This window comes from Ictidomys tridecemlineatus, chromosome 1 (genome assembly GCF_052094955.1).
Source record: "Ictidomys tridecemlineatus isolate mIctTri1 chromosome 1, mIctTri1.hap1, whole genome shotgun sequence".
NCBI lineage: Eukaryota > Metazoa > Chordata > Mammalia > Rodentia > Sciuridae > Ictidomys > Ictidomys tridecemlineatus.
In genome coordinates this window covers 34,499,207-34,515,676 of record NC_135477.1, presented here as the reverse complement: position 1 = coordinate 34,515,676, position 16,470 = coordinate 34,499,207, and the positions used below count along the sequence as shown (strand labels likewise).

Genomic DNA, 16,470 nt, shown 5'->3' with positions numbered 1-16,470 from the left:
ATTTTTCAATTTGGGAGAGGTCTTGTAGAGAAAAAGAGACATGAACCCAATGATACCCTCAGATCCTGCCACCTCATGGAGAGGACAGAGAAGTTCAGGATCTTGAGTCATTTGGTGAGACTTGGTACGTCACTTACTGGGGAAGAGACAGGAGAGAGGGTGGTATAACTCAGATTGAGCCAGTTCCAGATAAGGAGGAGGGTCAGGATAGGAGGGTCTAGAAGGTGGTAAGGAGAGTGTCTCTGGAGGTTCAGTAAGCGGAGAGGGCTCAGGGTCAGAAGCAGAGGGGGACTTGAAAGGAGGAGTTTCTTTAGTGAGGAAAACTTGGAAAGTGGAGCAGGTAGAACATACCCAAAGGGAGTGGCAGTAACTCAACATCTAATAGTCACCATACTGACAGGAATGATCTGAGAATAGAAGAATAGCATAAAATGTTGGGTAAATAGGTATGAAAATAAGTAAAAATGAAGAATCTTGTTGAAAGTTTGGTACAAAATTTCTTAATGCATCTTTACTGGAAAACTTTTTTCCCCAAAAGAAAAATGGGTACTGTAGTGTGAAAAGCTGTTGGGATCATTTTAAATTGCATTACACTGATCTTCTGGTTAAATCTGAAAGGCAACAATACCTTTCTTAAAATTAAAAAAAAAAAAGATTTGGAACCATCACTAATCCAAGGGTTGCTAGCCACTGGCTTTTAGTTTCCTGGATACAAGTCTTTCTAAATAAGCCTTAAGTGTTTGGAAATTGCCTATTGCTTTGTAAAAAGCAATCTTCCATGTGAGGATGAGGGATGATGAGTAATTGGCTTTGGAAGTAATGTAGGAATATTTTATGGTCAACCTAAATCCATGGTTCTGCCTCATGTCCCATTAGAATTTAAAAAATAATTGTAAGGATAAAAGGAACTTGGAAAGAATTATCTGACTCAATTAGAATCAAAATTGGATGATCCAAAGGCTACCTATGGAGCTAATTCTATGTGCTATGCATGAATGCCAGTCATCCAAATGATCATTCAAAATTCGTTAAACTGTTGAGCACAGCGCTAGAGATGGTGGTTTGAAGAGGAACACAGTAGTTCCTACAATCAGGCACTCAAAGTAAAACTGAAGATACACCAAAGATAGATCATGATTCAAACCTGAATTTGATAGTTGACATATACATGGCACACACACAAAAATACTTCAGTGCTTTACATGAGAGAAATATTGTGGAATGGGGAAACAACTAAGTCTCTAAGAGGATTTAAAGATTTAAAGATTCTAGGAAAGACAGGAGATAAATCCTGAGAAAGATGGGAAAGAAAAAAAAAAACTTTCCAAGTTTATATGTTTCATCTTGAATCTGGTCAAGACGATGTTTGAGAATTCATTTGAGAGATTTTATTGAGCTGTCTACTAATGATATCTGCACTTTTATGCATGTGAGATAGGGGTCTTATTGGCAGTCAGAGTAGGGTAGGGATCAGGAAAGAAGTCATGAGAACAGTCATTTCAAAACAAGATAAACTAGCAAAACAGGATGAACTAGCTAAACTCCTACATCACCACCTAATTGTGAAAGCAGGACATGAAAAGAAAACAAGAGAGTCCAGAGTAGGACCCTAAAATGGCTAATAATATATGACCAATCAACTAGCTAGAAACCAATCCAAATAAGGAGCAATAACTACTCTAAAGAAGCCCATAAAAAAGAGTGTACCCTGAGACTTAAATGGCAGTCTTGCACCTCCCATGGACTGTGCTGGGAGATCTATAGTTTCCCTTCTTCTTAATAAATTTTCTTGCATTCACAGTGTTCATTGTTCAGCTCCATGGAACACAGATCTAATCCAATTTCTGCCAGTAACACATATATATTATACTTCAATAAAAACTAATAAGTTTAAGGAATACATACTTATAACATAGTAAAGTACATAGAAAAATTTAAAGGAGAAAGTAAATGCTTTACAGATAACTCTTCCTTTCTGTCTCTACCTCTGTTTTTCTTTTGATAACAGATGATACATAGAGATCAACATTAGACTATACATAATATATGTAAATATGTTTATATTCATGTGTTACATAAATGGAACAAGAACTAGTTTTGACTTGACATGATACTTTTTTTCCTAACACAGAATAAATATGGTACTTTGGTTGAAGATCTTCCCCAAAAATATAGAGTCCAGGGGCAGACCTGAACACAGCAAAAGATTGAGAAATTTAGGCAAAGAGAAGATGAACATCTGGAATTTGGGAAAATGAGGTTTTCTAGCCAAAGGCTCTGCCAGGAAAGAGGCTTAGACTGGAGTTCTGTTTGGATTGGTCCATTTGGAGTTCTCATTAGCATAGCTTCACAACACAGAGATGGCTTGTATTGCTCCTCCCCTTCCCCACAGCCAGAAATGCATCTGACCCTAGGTCAATGCACTATCAGTGGCCTTTATCTCCACTATGGCTTCAACTGACAATTGAGAAGTGTTCTAGGATCCTTCCCAGAGGTTAGAACAAGGGAAGGGTAGCCTTTACTGTTCTTTGAAGTGCTAGAACTTATGTTGTTTGTGGGTAGGATTGTAAGATTTTGCAAAAACAACCAACCGAACAACTACAACAAAAACATAATTCCATGATAAATTTGAATTACAGATAAATAACAAATAAAATTTCAATATAAACATTTTTCATTAAATAGTTGGCAACCAACTTCTACAAAAATATTACTTTCATTTACCTGATATTCAGTTTGAATGAGGCATTCTATATTTTACCTGGAAATCCTGTATGCAGAATATTTCAATCTACAGGTATCTTCCCAGAAAGTAGTTTGTTCCCTATTTTCAAGTTATATAGCAAGAGAAATAGTGTTCATAAGATTCTAGAACTTGACCAATATTTACTTCATGTTTTTGTTCATTGATTTTATGTATTTATTTTATTTTAAAATTTATAAATACTTATAAGTGAACAGTGAAGTAAAAACCTCCAGAAATTTGTTCCTCCATAAAAGCAACAAGAGTATTTAAAAAGTTGTTGAAAAGCAACATTTTAATAATTCTGAAAATTGCCTACATAGTGACAACAAATCAAGGAGGGTTTACTAAAGATAGATGATCAAATCTCATTAATATTGGCAAGATTTGCAGTGATTTAATTTGCCTTATTCCCATACCCCTCTGTCAAACTTTTCAATACAGAGGCCTTAGGAGGAAGGGTCTTCCATAACCATAATGAAAACCTGCATCCTGGCAACCACTGAATGTGGTAGAGTAGATTTGGAGTTCTCCCAACGCACCTTTCTCAGATAATTGTCAGTATTTGACCCACGTGGCAGTATTCTAGAAATGTCCAATTGCGTAGCTTGCCTTTATTTGGCATGATTCAGACATCTTTCATTTTGAGCATCTTTTTCTCCAGGGGTTTGTTGAAAACAATCAGTGGAAATTGTTAATATCACAATAATAGTTGGAGCCAACACAAAGCTAACCAAAAAACTTAATAGAAAAAAATGAAGAATGAGATGTCCTTAGGGGAATTTTAAAAGCTCTAACATATTCTTTGGTATGTTATAATCAGCTTATTGTCGCTATGAACAAAATACTTAATGAGAACAACTTAGAGGATAAAGGATTTATTTTGGCTCAGTTTCAGAAGATTCAGTCCATGGATGGTCAGCACCATTGCTCTGGGCCTGAGGCAGAACATCATGGTGGAAGAGTGTGGTAGAGAAAAACTTCTCAGCTCATGGCAGCCTAGAAGCAGAGAGAGAAAGGGGCTCAGTAGAAGATAAATATTTCCAGGCCATACCTCCAGTGAACTACTTCCTTCAACTAATGCCCACACCCAGTAGTTCATTCATCAATCCATGAATAATCTACTTAGTGGATTAATCCACTGATGAGGTCAGAGTCTTCATGATCCAATCATTATCTAATATCCCCACCTGTAAACCTTGCTGCACTGGGGAATCATGCTTCCAACACAAGACTTTGGGGGACTATTCCAGATCGGAACCATAACACTTGCCACTGAAAAGGCCAGGCATGTATTTAGAGTTACACATATGTTCAGGGCTAAGTGACTGCCCAAGAAACACCCTTTAAATCTTCATTCTACATTATTATCATTAATGATCTTGTGGTCTGTATGAGCAGGAAGTGAAGACTACTAGAGTTAAAAACTTCATTACTGAACATTAAAGATGTTGTCCAAAACATACTCAGGCCCCATCAGTAATGGTTGGTTCACTTAGTGGTTCAGTCATTTAAGTAACTTTCTGTTAAACCATTAGATAACCACCACTAAGTTAACCAATGAAAGACTTCATTGCCAATAATGACAAAGAACCTATACTTTATAGAATTAGGTCAGGAAAGTTGCTAAACAACAAACAGAAACAATAATAATAAACACTTAAGAAAGGAGGACTATGATTTCAAGTGTTGAAACAACATATTTTTTAAATGTCAAATTGCCAACAAAAAAGTTATCAGACATGCAAAAAAAAATAAATAAAAGAATTTATCCCATTCTTAGGGGTTGAAAAAATATTAAATATAAACTACTGGTAAACAGGCCTAGGTGTTTGAACCAATCAACTTAGACTCTAAATCAGCTATTTAAGTATGTTTAAAGGATTGAAGAAAAGAATAAGTAAGAGTTGTCTCACTAAATAGAGAATATCAACAAAGGGGTAAGAAGTATTAAAATAAATACATAAAAATTAGAGTTAAATTGCACAATAATTGATTTAAGAAAGTCAGTAGAGAGGATTAACAATAGATTTGAGCTGGCAGAAGAATGAATCAGGAAACTTTGAAATAGAACTATTGAGATGATCCAGCCTGAGGATCAAAGTCAAAAGAGGTAGAAAGAGCTTCAGAGACACATGAGACATCACCAAGTATACCAACAGATGTATAATGGAAGTCTCAGAAACAGAAAGAAAGAGGCATAGTGAATATTTTAAAAGGCCCAAACTTCCCAAATTTAATGAAAATAATTATTAATCTATATATCCAAGAAGCTAAACAAAGTACAAGTATGATAAATTCAAAGATGCATACCTGGACACATCATAGCCAAACTATTAAGACAAAGACAAAGAAAGAATCTTTAAAGAAGCAAGAGAGAAGTAGCTAAATACATACAAGGGATCCTAAATAAGGTTAACAGCTGTTTTCTTATCAGAAAACATGGATGTCAGAAAGCAGTGACACAAAATATTCAAAGTGCCCAAAAGACTATCAATCAAGAATTTTATAGCAAGCAAAATGATCCCTCAAAAATGAAAGAGAATTCTTTTGTAAAAATTTTACATGTTAATGGACCTTTTATTTTATTTATATATTTATATGCAAGGCTGAGTATTAAACCCAGTGCCTCACACATGCTAGCCAAGCACTGTATCACTCACTGAGCCACAACCCCAGCTCTGAATGAGAAATCTTACAGGAGATGATACCTATACTCTTTTAACTGACAATCTCAATGCAGACACAAGTATACTGGGGAGAAGCCTTACACAGGGCCGCTGAAAACTCACTAGTTACTTTGGAAAACAGTATGATGGCTCTTCAAAGCATTCGACAAAGAGTTTTTATATGATCCTGCAATTCTAGTCCTAAGTACATACTTAAAAGAATTGAAAACTTGTCCACACCAAAACTTGCCAGTGAATGTTTATAGGAGCATTTTATAATAGATAAATAATGGCAACAACCCAAATATCCATCTACTAAATAAATAAAATGTGTTATACACATACCTTAGAATATTGCTTAGCCATAAAAAAGAATGAAGTATTGACAATAATATATGAATGAACCTTGAAAATGTTATACCAAGAGAAAGAAATCCAGCACAAACAACTACATATTATAGGAAATGTCCAGAATTGGCAAATTATTAGAGATCAAAAAGCAGAACAATTGTTCCCAGTATTGGGATGATAAGGAAATGAACAGTGACAGCTAGTAGGTGTAGGCTCTAATTTGGGGATCATGAAGATGTTCTGGAATTAGATAAGTGATAATTGCTTCATAACTCTTCAAATATACTAAAACAAACTACTTTTTGTAGTTTGTATACTGTGAAAGATATAAATTTATGGCATATGAATTATATCTCAATAAAAGGGAAGAAAGCACTATAAGAAAGGTTCAAAGTGGAAAGTCAACACACCCTGACCACAACTCCTTCCACCATCTATTTGTGACTATTATAGTTATAACAAATACTTTAATGTCTTGTGTACTAATTCTAGTATGTGTTTAATTTCTCTCTCAATTCTGAGAAGCCAGTTTGAATTTGCTAAGAATAGAAACAGGTAGATGTCTCCCTTTTTCCCTCTGCTGGGAGAAATCTTACTGGAGATGAATCCTATGCTCTTTTAACTGACAACCTCAATGGAGTCCCAAGTCAACTGGGGAAAAGCCTCACACAGGACCCCTGAAAACTCACTAGTTGAAGCCATGTTGTTCCTCCTTGGATAAAATAAACACAGATAAAATAGATATAAAATCTAAGCTGAGTCTTATGATACACACATACATGCTCACACACACACACATCCACATCTACACATATATCTGAAACAACCTCCATCAGAGATTTTATCTAGTTCTTATAAAAACTGTGATCATATGAGCCAAATCCAGTCATGCCCATTTGTTAGTTTGTCTATGGCTGTTCTCATGCTATAAAAACAGAGTTGAACAGTTGCAACAAAGACTATTTGGTGTCCCAAACAAACAAATATCTCTATGGCCTTTTACAGAAAAAATTTTTTGCTGATCCCTGATGCAGACCAATGGTTTTCTCAATTTTGCTTTCTGAAGTTGGAGCAATTTTGTAGGCATGCTCTGGGGTTTCCCCAAGAAGTAAAGGGACGGGGATAGCACCCATCACTACCACATTCAAAACATTGACTTTCCACCATCCTGAAGTAAGTTAGCAGAGTGCTCTCTTGAAGAATCCCAACCTCAAAAGAGAAGAAAAGCAAGCAGAATGAAGAGCACAGTGTCCAATCTGCAGATGATGGCTGGAGAAAATCTGTGACTTGGGCTCGAATTCCTAGAGCACATCATTCAGCCCAGGCAATTCTTCTCCCTTAGAGAACTCCCATGGCACTGTCCCACTTAGGAAACGAGCTGTTGTTTATTCAACCTCATGTACAAGGTGACAGGAAGAAGTAAGAGGAACCTGAAAGGGCAGAGAGGCCCAGGAGTAGATATTGGAAGGTGATTCAAACTAGAGGAGAAAAGTAATGCACAATAAATGCATTACTTGGGAGACAAAAGGAAGAATCTTTGCCAGGAGAAGTTTACCATCAAAACTGACCTGGATGAAATCATGTAGACTCTCCAGAAAGGCTGAAAAAACATGGTTCCACTTCAAACTCTACTTTCATCTTGAAGGAAGACTGAGTGAAATAGCAGGTGTCAGGGAGTCCACAGAGTGAGCACAGTTTCCCTTCAGATTTTGTCCACACTCTCTATCCAACAACAGTGGATATCTGTTAAGACACTTCCTCTTCAAAAAGAAATTTAATATGTATTTATTTTCCTCAAGCATGAACTTTAGGTTCTTACACTCACACTGATAGAACAAGGTATTTCTTTCAATATTTCTCTCACATTATTAGGTCACCTTATTTATTAACACCCCAAACTTCAGTTGAGCAACTCACTTGTTTTTCTCTCTTAATCATTGTGAAATATGTAAGCAATAGTTTTTCCTACTTTGAATTGGCTATTGGAAAGTATAAAGACAAATTTATGCCTCATCTATAGCACATATGTATGGACTTCTTAGATGTGTTCTTGTAATAGCCTCATTTCTAGACCCATATTTTGTCCCTGACTTTGTTTTCTTCTTTATTTTAAGGAAAGGTGTGGATCTACATGTGGTCAACTAAGACTCATGGAGAATGGCTGCCACTCCCTAAGTTATCACGGTGGCAGCAACAGTAACTAGCAAAGGGAAGGTAAATCTCTTGAGACTCTGATTATAAGGCTTCAAATACCTGCTCCATATGATGTTTCCTCTTCCATTGCTTATCATTAGAAGACTCTAATGGTACTCTTCTTTTCACTGCTGACTACAACTGGGTCAGTTTTATAATGGTAATAAATGTTGGGAACGAAGTAGACACTTTATCTTACATCAGGGTAACTGAAGAGGTATAAAAATTATATAGAGATCCTGAAAAATTATTTTTGAATTAAAACTTATAGATATGTGATTGTATGTGTGTGTGTGTGTGTGTGTGTGTGTGTGTGTGTGTGTATGTGTGTGTGTGTGTGTGTGTGTGTGGTGCTTGGGATTAAATCCATGGCCTTGTGCATGCAAGGAAAGCATTCTACCAACTGAGTTATATTCCCATCCCCTAAGACTTGTAGATATGTATCAGATCAGTTTTGTCTGATTCTTTTGAGAGATAAAATAATAGTATCTGAACTACCCCCACACATAGATTTTTAAAATTGTCCCCCCAAAAGCATCTGGCAAAAAATAAAGAGGCTGAGAATTTTGGAAAGCCATCCATTTGTGAAAATGGGACCAGGAGAAACCCCATCCAGGGCTTGGGGCTGAAGCTCAGTGGCAGAGCACTTGCCTAGCATGTGTGAGGCACTGGGTTTGATCCTCAGTACCACATGAAAATGAAACAAATAAAACAAAGGCATGCTGTCCATCTACAACTACAAAAATTTTTTTTAAAAAGCAACCACTAGCCTAGGAAAGTGTCAATAAATTTTTAATGTAACCAGGAACCTGTGTGAAAAAAATTATGATAAATCAAAGTCTGAGCCATATAGAGGTATAGGATCCAAAGTTTTACTACCTTCATGGTTACAAGAAACCAAAGTAACACATTAATATTAAAATTGGCTTAGGATTTATGAAACTCCAAGGGCTGAAGCATAAACAAATTCAAAATAATTCTTTGGGAATACTTGTCACAGTATTCACTGCCTCCCTCCTCAAAATAAATAAATAAATAAAACCTCTAAGATAACTTTATCATAGGAAAGAACATTACACACTACTCAAGGACACAATCTACCTTTAAGGGAGAATTGACAGATGCAATAAGCCAGAGAAGCAGCATTTTCATGGTCTGGAGAAAAAAGAAGATCAATTTATAAAACAAAAATGGATATATATTTAAAATAAAGACATCATAATGAAAGAACACAATGGTCTGTAAGAATAGGCAGAGAGAAAGGGAGAGACTAAGAACAAATAGAACTTTTAGAAATGAAATCCTGTCTAAACATCAGGTTAGACACTGAATGGAGAATTAGTGAACTGGTAGATAAATCTGAATAAATTACTGATAATACAGGACAGAAAGATAAAGAGGTAGAAATTATAAAATAGAAGTAGAAATATGGAGAAATGAGGGCAAATGTTAATCATTTATGTATCTGGCATGTCTAACATGACAACTCAAAGTATAACAGAAAATCAGGGAGATAAGTTTATTTAGGCTTACAATAGATAAATGTTCATTAATGAGGGGGCCTGGAGTTTGTAGCATTGGGTAAACAAGAAGGTCTCCAAGAGTCTAATGAGAGTCATGTGTAAGGATAGGATGTGTCTCATGTAGGACTATATAACGACAGGATGGTCCTTTGAGATTTACTGCTTGTCAAACACAAAAGATAGGGGAGATTTCTTCATTATTTCTATTTTCTGGAACCTCAGATCTCAGATAAAGTCCAATATTGCCTGTTGGGAGTTCCATAAAGACAAAGTAGAAAGAATAGAATGAATCTGGAAAAGAGATAGTCTTGAGAATTTTTCAGAATTGAAGACATAAATCCTCAGAATCATGGAACATATTGAGTCTGGAATAAGCAAAGCAAAAGCCACACCTAGACAGATGAGAGCAAAACTGTAAATAAGAAGAAATATTGCAGATTAAGAAAGTATGTCTTTCTCTTTAGAGAAAGGCTATTACCTACATTTGAACTATTATTGGTTTTATACAGTCTATTCTTTTTATTGGTTTCTTTCAGAAATTGAGAACTTATACAAAACAAAATCAGTTATTAAAATAAAGACTTGGAACACTCTAGACTGCCTAGGCTGCCTTTTCTCTGCCACCATGGATTTCTCACCTATTTTTCCTATTTAGAATTCAATTTATCGCCATCTTGGGTCTCTCCTGTCTTCCCCTTTTCTAACATCTGAGCCATTTGCTTTCCTTCTTCTAGATTGCTCCTAACAAATCCCACATTATCTCTTATTTATTTTTCAAAAAAAAAATCAGCCTTTTCTTTTTCTGTCTCTTTCTCTCCTTCCAGACCAAGCTCACTCCCCAAAAGTCCTTCAACATATTTCCCTAAGCAAAGCACCTCAACTCATGTAAATGTCACTAATCAGGTATATGAAAGTTGATGCTATTTTTTTTTGTTGTGGTTGTTGTTTTTCAGTGATAATTTTTTCCCCTTAATTATCAAGGTCTGTACTTAATAGAAACAACTAACTTTCAATCCATCTTTGACTCCTAATTTTCTGTCCTGGGTGCCATAACTTGAATGTGTCTCTCAGAAAGCATGTGTGGGAACTTAATCCCCAGTGCAATATTCTTGAAGGTGAGGCCTAATGGGGGGTGATTAGGCCACGGAGACAGAGTGAGTGAATTAATGGACTCATCATGAGACTCAAGTATCACAGGAGTGGAGTCATTATAAAAGGGGGCATTAGACCCCCTTTATTTGTTCTTTATTCCACTCCCTTTTTCTCTCTCTCCCTCTCCCTTGTCCTTCCACCTTCTGCAAGAAGGTCATCTCCAAATGTTAGACCCTTGATCTTGGAGTTCCCAGCCCTCCAAAAATTCATGTTCATTATAAATTACCAATTCTCAAGTATTTTTGTTATAGCAGCACAAAATAGACTAAGACACTGGGACAGCCTTACAGTGTGACAAGAATATGTGTGTTTTGCTTGAAAACTTAATGTAAAAATTAGTCATATGAAAATGGGTAAACCAAAGAAGTTACATCAAAGCTATTTCTCATCAAAATGTCACATATATACATTATGTTAATGTTCCTATTTGCAGATGAGGAAACTGAAGCTCCAAGCATTTAATTTACTTCTCCAACTTTATGTAGCTGGTTAAGTGGTTGAGCTGGTATTTCAACCCACATTTCTGGTTCAAATTACCATTTTCTTTTATTGATACCACAAAGCCTGTAAAGTTTCCCTCTCAATTTAATATGTTTCATTTTAACCTAAAGGGAAAAAAATGAAGATTGTTGCAACTACAATATTTTGTATTTCTTCCTAAGTGTCGTGACTGAGTACAACAGGAGTTCAATTCCTCTTTACAATGGGAGTTCCCAGAGGGTAAACAGGGAAAGAACATATGAATGTCTTCAAGTAGAGCCTTATAAATCAGCATGCAAAATACCTAGCAATGTTGTGACTTTAATATTTATGGAAAGAAGATTGGCCTCCTCCATAGCTATCTTGATGGCCCATATTATTTCCCATGTACAGTGTTCCAGCTATGTTGTCAGCCAACAGAACCACCTCATTAGGGCTAAAGAGTGTCCTTGTGAAAGCATTGCCCTAAAATTTGCTGCTGTCAGACCTACCATTCGCCAAATCATCAGCTTCCTAATGTCCCCTGAGGATCCTGGGCAAAGGAACATTTTCTTTTTGACTTCCACTCAGTTGGAGATCAGAAATTGTTGAGTCAAATCATTTCATTTATAGATTCATCCAACAAATATTTGAGCACCTATTATGTACCTACTCTGTGCTAGACACTGGAGATATACTAACAAGAGACAGTCCCAATCCTCATGTGGCTCATAGAAAGACAGGGAAACCAACATGAAATGAATACTGTAATTACACAAGTAACTCAGACGTCACTTTCCCCACAAGGGGCCTCTTTTTTTCATCTCCTGCTAACTTTGCTGCAGGACACAGCGTTCTCTCATTTCCAAGAACAGATCATCAGTTTCACGCCAACAGCTTGTTGGCAGCAAAGGTGTTGACCAAGATTTTGTATAGGAAACTCCCATACAAAATCTGACAAAAATCTCCTGTTATCTGCAGCTGAGTCAAGAGAACCTGCCTAGATCTCGACTCACCCACATAAAAAAAATAGACAAATGATGGAAATAGGGAAAAGACTAACCTATTTTTATCATTTGCCTATTTCTTATGCAGGTGGGTGGCTGAAACCAGTAGCTGGGATCCAGGCAAGTTCCCTTGGCTCAGTTGCCAGTAACACTATAGAAATCTTATAAAAAAACTCCTACTTAAAATCTCAGTAAAATGGAACAACTCAGCAAAACCCACGAAATTCCCTTAGGATGTATCTGATTTCCATCTTGAATTCTTTTCTGCCCTGAACACTGTTCTGGAACCTTTCAGTCATATGTCCTCTTCTTCCTGTTCCCCTCCTCTCTCTGGAACTTACATTTTCCTATCCCCAACCTGGTGAGCAGTTCAGCTTTGCTGAGTCTCCTTTCAGCCTTGCTGGCTGCAGTATCTCAGGCTTTGGCAGAGACAAGCACTCCAACAGCTGGAATCCACCATGAGGATTGCGGGGCAGGAGTGGGGGATATGTGATATTGAAAACTGGTTTGGTACACTTAAATAGATAGTAATTATAATTGTGATCATTTGCTGAGGGAAGAGGTACAGGTGCTAGGAGACCGAGTAATAGGCCAGCCTGGTGAGATGGCCAAGAACAGCCAGCTGTGCTACAGCGCAACAGCCCCATCAGGTCCCTGCCTCCTGAGTCAGCCTGTGTCTAATTAGGAGCAGCCACAATCACTATCTGAATAATTCTTTGGGAGAGTTTCTTCCTGAATGACTGGATTCACACGGGATGAGAAACTGCATCTCTCCACTAGGAAATGGAATAAAACAACTGACTCACATTTCACGCTTCTGTTTTTGCCAAGCATAGATGATAATGTCTCAGTACTCAGATGTGGGCTAGAGCTGAATCTGCTTTTTATAACTGACTGATTTGGTGAGGAAGTTAAACTTTAGGTAGCAGGGAGCCAAGGGAGGCATAATGAATCAAGTTCCAGCTCCTAAGCTCCATATCAATCTTGGAGTAAAACCATTCCTCCATCTTGTGGTCTGATCCCACCCTATACAGGGCCTGAGGAGGTCCTGTTAATTCAGAAGTCCCCTCCAACCAAACTTTATCCTCCTTGGATGTCTCCTGGAGAGGTACAAATCCCAGGATCCTTTTGAATATGTTTGATGTTCTAGGCCCAGTGAGCCCTGAGGCTTCAGAGGTCATGAGTGGATGCCACTTGCAGAAGTCAGAATTTGAGAATATACAGCAAAAACTAAGCTCAGGGATTAAGCTAGAAACCAGCCTAACAATCATGGCCAATAGCAAGAACAATCCTCCAATCTGGAGCACTACAGAATCCAGTTTATTGGGGATGGGGCAGCAAGGACTCTGACTTGCATTTATGTGCCTTCTAACCACTGATAGTGATTTTAAAAGGCAATCATATACTTACCATAGTAGGTTTTGTTCACCTTGTGCTGGGATAAAATCACAGTTAAATACATTGCCATACTGAGATGACAAACTTTCTTCAGTAGCTCCGTGATCACCAATAGGGAGTTCATACAATCTACCAACTCATGCAGTTGGTTACAAAATATGATACTGTTGTTTCAAAATACAGCCTGCCAATTAAAATGTGATCATTTTTGACCCTTTCTCTTAATACTCACAAAACTAAGAATTGACAAGTTAAACTCTTTAGTGGTTAGACTCTATGGGCTTATCATCAGTTAACATTTACTCAGTTTGGCACATGCATTAAGAAATCTTCACAATACACAGATAATATAAGAATCTTCATTATTTATAGAGATGGGAACTAAACTTTAAAAAGTAAGTTGGCCAGTCATTCAATAATTAGATTGAAATGATTAGATTATAAGAACTGTAATCTAAAATAAACGCCAATGCTAGGATTCAAATCAAAGACATTCTAGGGCCAAGTCCACATGGATAACCATTCTGCTTTTTCCTAAGAATGCATGTCAGATATCCTTATTAATCTTCTCTGCTGTCATTTGAGTTCACAGTGCAATTGATATTGTACCTTGCCTCTCCTCTATTCTACAGGTTGCTCTAAGAAAAACAATTCTTCCTATCACTGAGAGATTCTTCACAGGAATAATTTTATCATGACCTCTCTGTTCCTCAACTGTTCTGTCCCTGATCAAGTGAAGCTAGATTACCATACCAAGTAGTGAATTCTGATTTTAAAATTTTCATCTCCAGGAAATGAAAATTGCCAATTGGTATAGAATAATCCTTTAGGAAAAAATCAGTTCTGCCCAAACATGACCCAATTTGAACTCTGTGTTAGCTGAAAATGTAGGCCTGAAACAGAAACCAATAAGAGCTGCTAAGACATTACTAGAACCTGTTAGAAATTTATGTCAGTTAACTCAGGTTCCCACTGAAGTCCAAAGGAAAAAAAACTTGACCACGGTGGTGTTCTCTGGGACTCAAATAACCATAGTTTCACCACCAAACCTGGGACCTGCAGACTGATAAGAATGCCTGTAGTCAGTTGAAATTCTTAAATGAAAAAGTGATTTATTTTATTATCTAAAATGTATACTTTTTATATACATTCCAGTAAATTGTCTCTTCCCTCTTGACAAATAATCACAAAATAAGACTGAAGATGACATTACAGAAAAGTGGGAAACATTTCAACAACCTGAAAGTCCAATAAAGAACCTTTAAACACAAATTGAATGAGATTTTGTAATTAAGTGTAGATAACTTACCTTCATTCATGGGGAACCGTGAATGAATTATGACACTGAATTTTAAGTAATTAGAAAATAGTGACAAGAAGAACATTTCAAATAGATTAAAATATTCTATGACATAGAGGAAGCCAGGTTTCTCAACGTTAAAAGAGAATTCAAAACTGAAGAGGAGAGTCTAGAATTGCCACTGTGGTGCATGGGGATTGGTTGATGCTCTGATTTGGGTATGACGTATCCCCTGAAAAGCTCACGTTAGGCAATGCAGGAATGCTCAGAGGTGAAATGATTAGATTATGAGAACTGTAATCTAACTGGTGGATTAATCCATTTGATGGATTAATAATGTGAATGGATTACTGGGCGGTACCTACAGCCAGGTTCAGTGGGGCTGGAGGAAATATCACTAGGGACATGCCCTTGAGGATTATATTTTGTCCTTGGCTTCTCTCTCCTCTCCTCTCCATTTCTTTCCTCTCTTCTCCCCTGAATGCCTGCCCCCTCTCTCCCTCTCCCTCTCTTTTTGCCTCCAAGCTGCCACGAGCTGAGCAGCTTTCCTCTGCTACACTCTTCCACCATGATGGTCGGCCTCATCTCAGGGCCAGAGCAATGGAGTAGACCAAACATGGACTGAATCTCTGAAACTGTAAGCCCTAAATAAACTTTTCCTTCTTTAAGTTATTCTTGTCAGATGCTTTGGTCACAGCAATGAAAAGCTAACACTGTAGAAAAGCTAATCTCAAAGTACTTCCCTTACAAATTACTGAGGGGAAGATGGATTAATAATGGGAGTAGTTGACCTGGCACACCTCCTGATAGACACACAGAGTAGATACACCATCTCTGTGGTGTTTGTGCCAAAAATGTAAACCTGAATCTTACTGTGAGAAAACTTCCGACAAAGTAAAATTTTAAATGTCTTATAAAATAACTAGACTTTACTTTTTCACAACAGTCAAAAACTGTTTTGTCTTTCATGTGAAAGATTGGAGATGAAGAAACTGCTGAGATTACAAAAGACTATAGTGATGTGACAACTCTATGCAGCGCATGCTCCCGGAGTAGATCCTGGGCTAGGAAAAAGAATAACTATCAAAAAGATTATTGAGACAACTAGAGCAACTTAAATCTACTTTAGGCCAGGTAAGGTGATGCACACCTGTAACCACAGAGGCTCAGGAGGCTGAGGCAGGAGGATCTCAAGTTCAAAGCCAGCCTCAGCAACAGTGAGGTGCTAAGCAACTCAGTGAGACTCTGTCTCTAAATAAAATACAAAATAGGGCTGGGAATGTGGTTCAGTGGTCGAGTGCCCCTGAGTTCAATCCCTGGTACCCACCCTCCTTTAAAAAAATCTACTTTTGGTTACAATATATATCAAAGTTACAGTTTGTGATTTTGATCATTGTAGTATGATTATGTAAGAGAATTTCCTTTTAGGAAGTGCACATGAAATAATTTATAGCTAAATAATCATAATATCCTTAAGTTACTTTCAAATGGTTTAGAGAAAAATACAGAGTACAACAGCAAATGATAAAGCAAACAAAATATTGACAATTGGTGAATATGTGTAAATAAAATAGAGGTGTTTTACTAGTCTCATGACTTTTCTGAAAGTTCAAAATGACATTAAATTTAAAATGTTTAGATTTCATATTATATGTAGAACATTCAATAAGTCACT

General features: G+C 37.0%; 1 long non-coding RNA gene across 23 annotated transcripts in view; it reads right to left on the bottom strand.

Moving 5' to 3' along the window:
* Positions 1-16,470, bottom strand: part of LOC110598943 (uncharacterized) — a 100,708-nt gene that overhangs the window by 17,704 nt on the left and 66,534 nt on the right. For 11 of the 23 annotated variants that reach the window (XR_013434401.1, XR_013434399.1, XR_013434379.1 and 8 more), the window contains 3 exons: positions 9,058-9,111; positions 7,332-8,165; positions 3,606-3,742 (listed from right to left, as the gene is read on the bottom strand). The exons of 1 other annotated variant lie outside the window; for it this stretch is intronic. This is a non-coding gene — a long non-coding RNA (uncharacterized LOC110598943). Of the gene's footprint in view, positions 1-3,605; positions 3,743-7,331; positions 8,166-9,057; positions 9,112-10,257; positions 14,559-16,470 lie in introns of those variants that run through there. 11 more of the 23 variants (XR_013434371.1, XR_013434369.1, XR_013434377.1 and 8 more) reach the window with 6 other exon arrangements.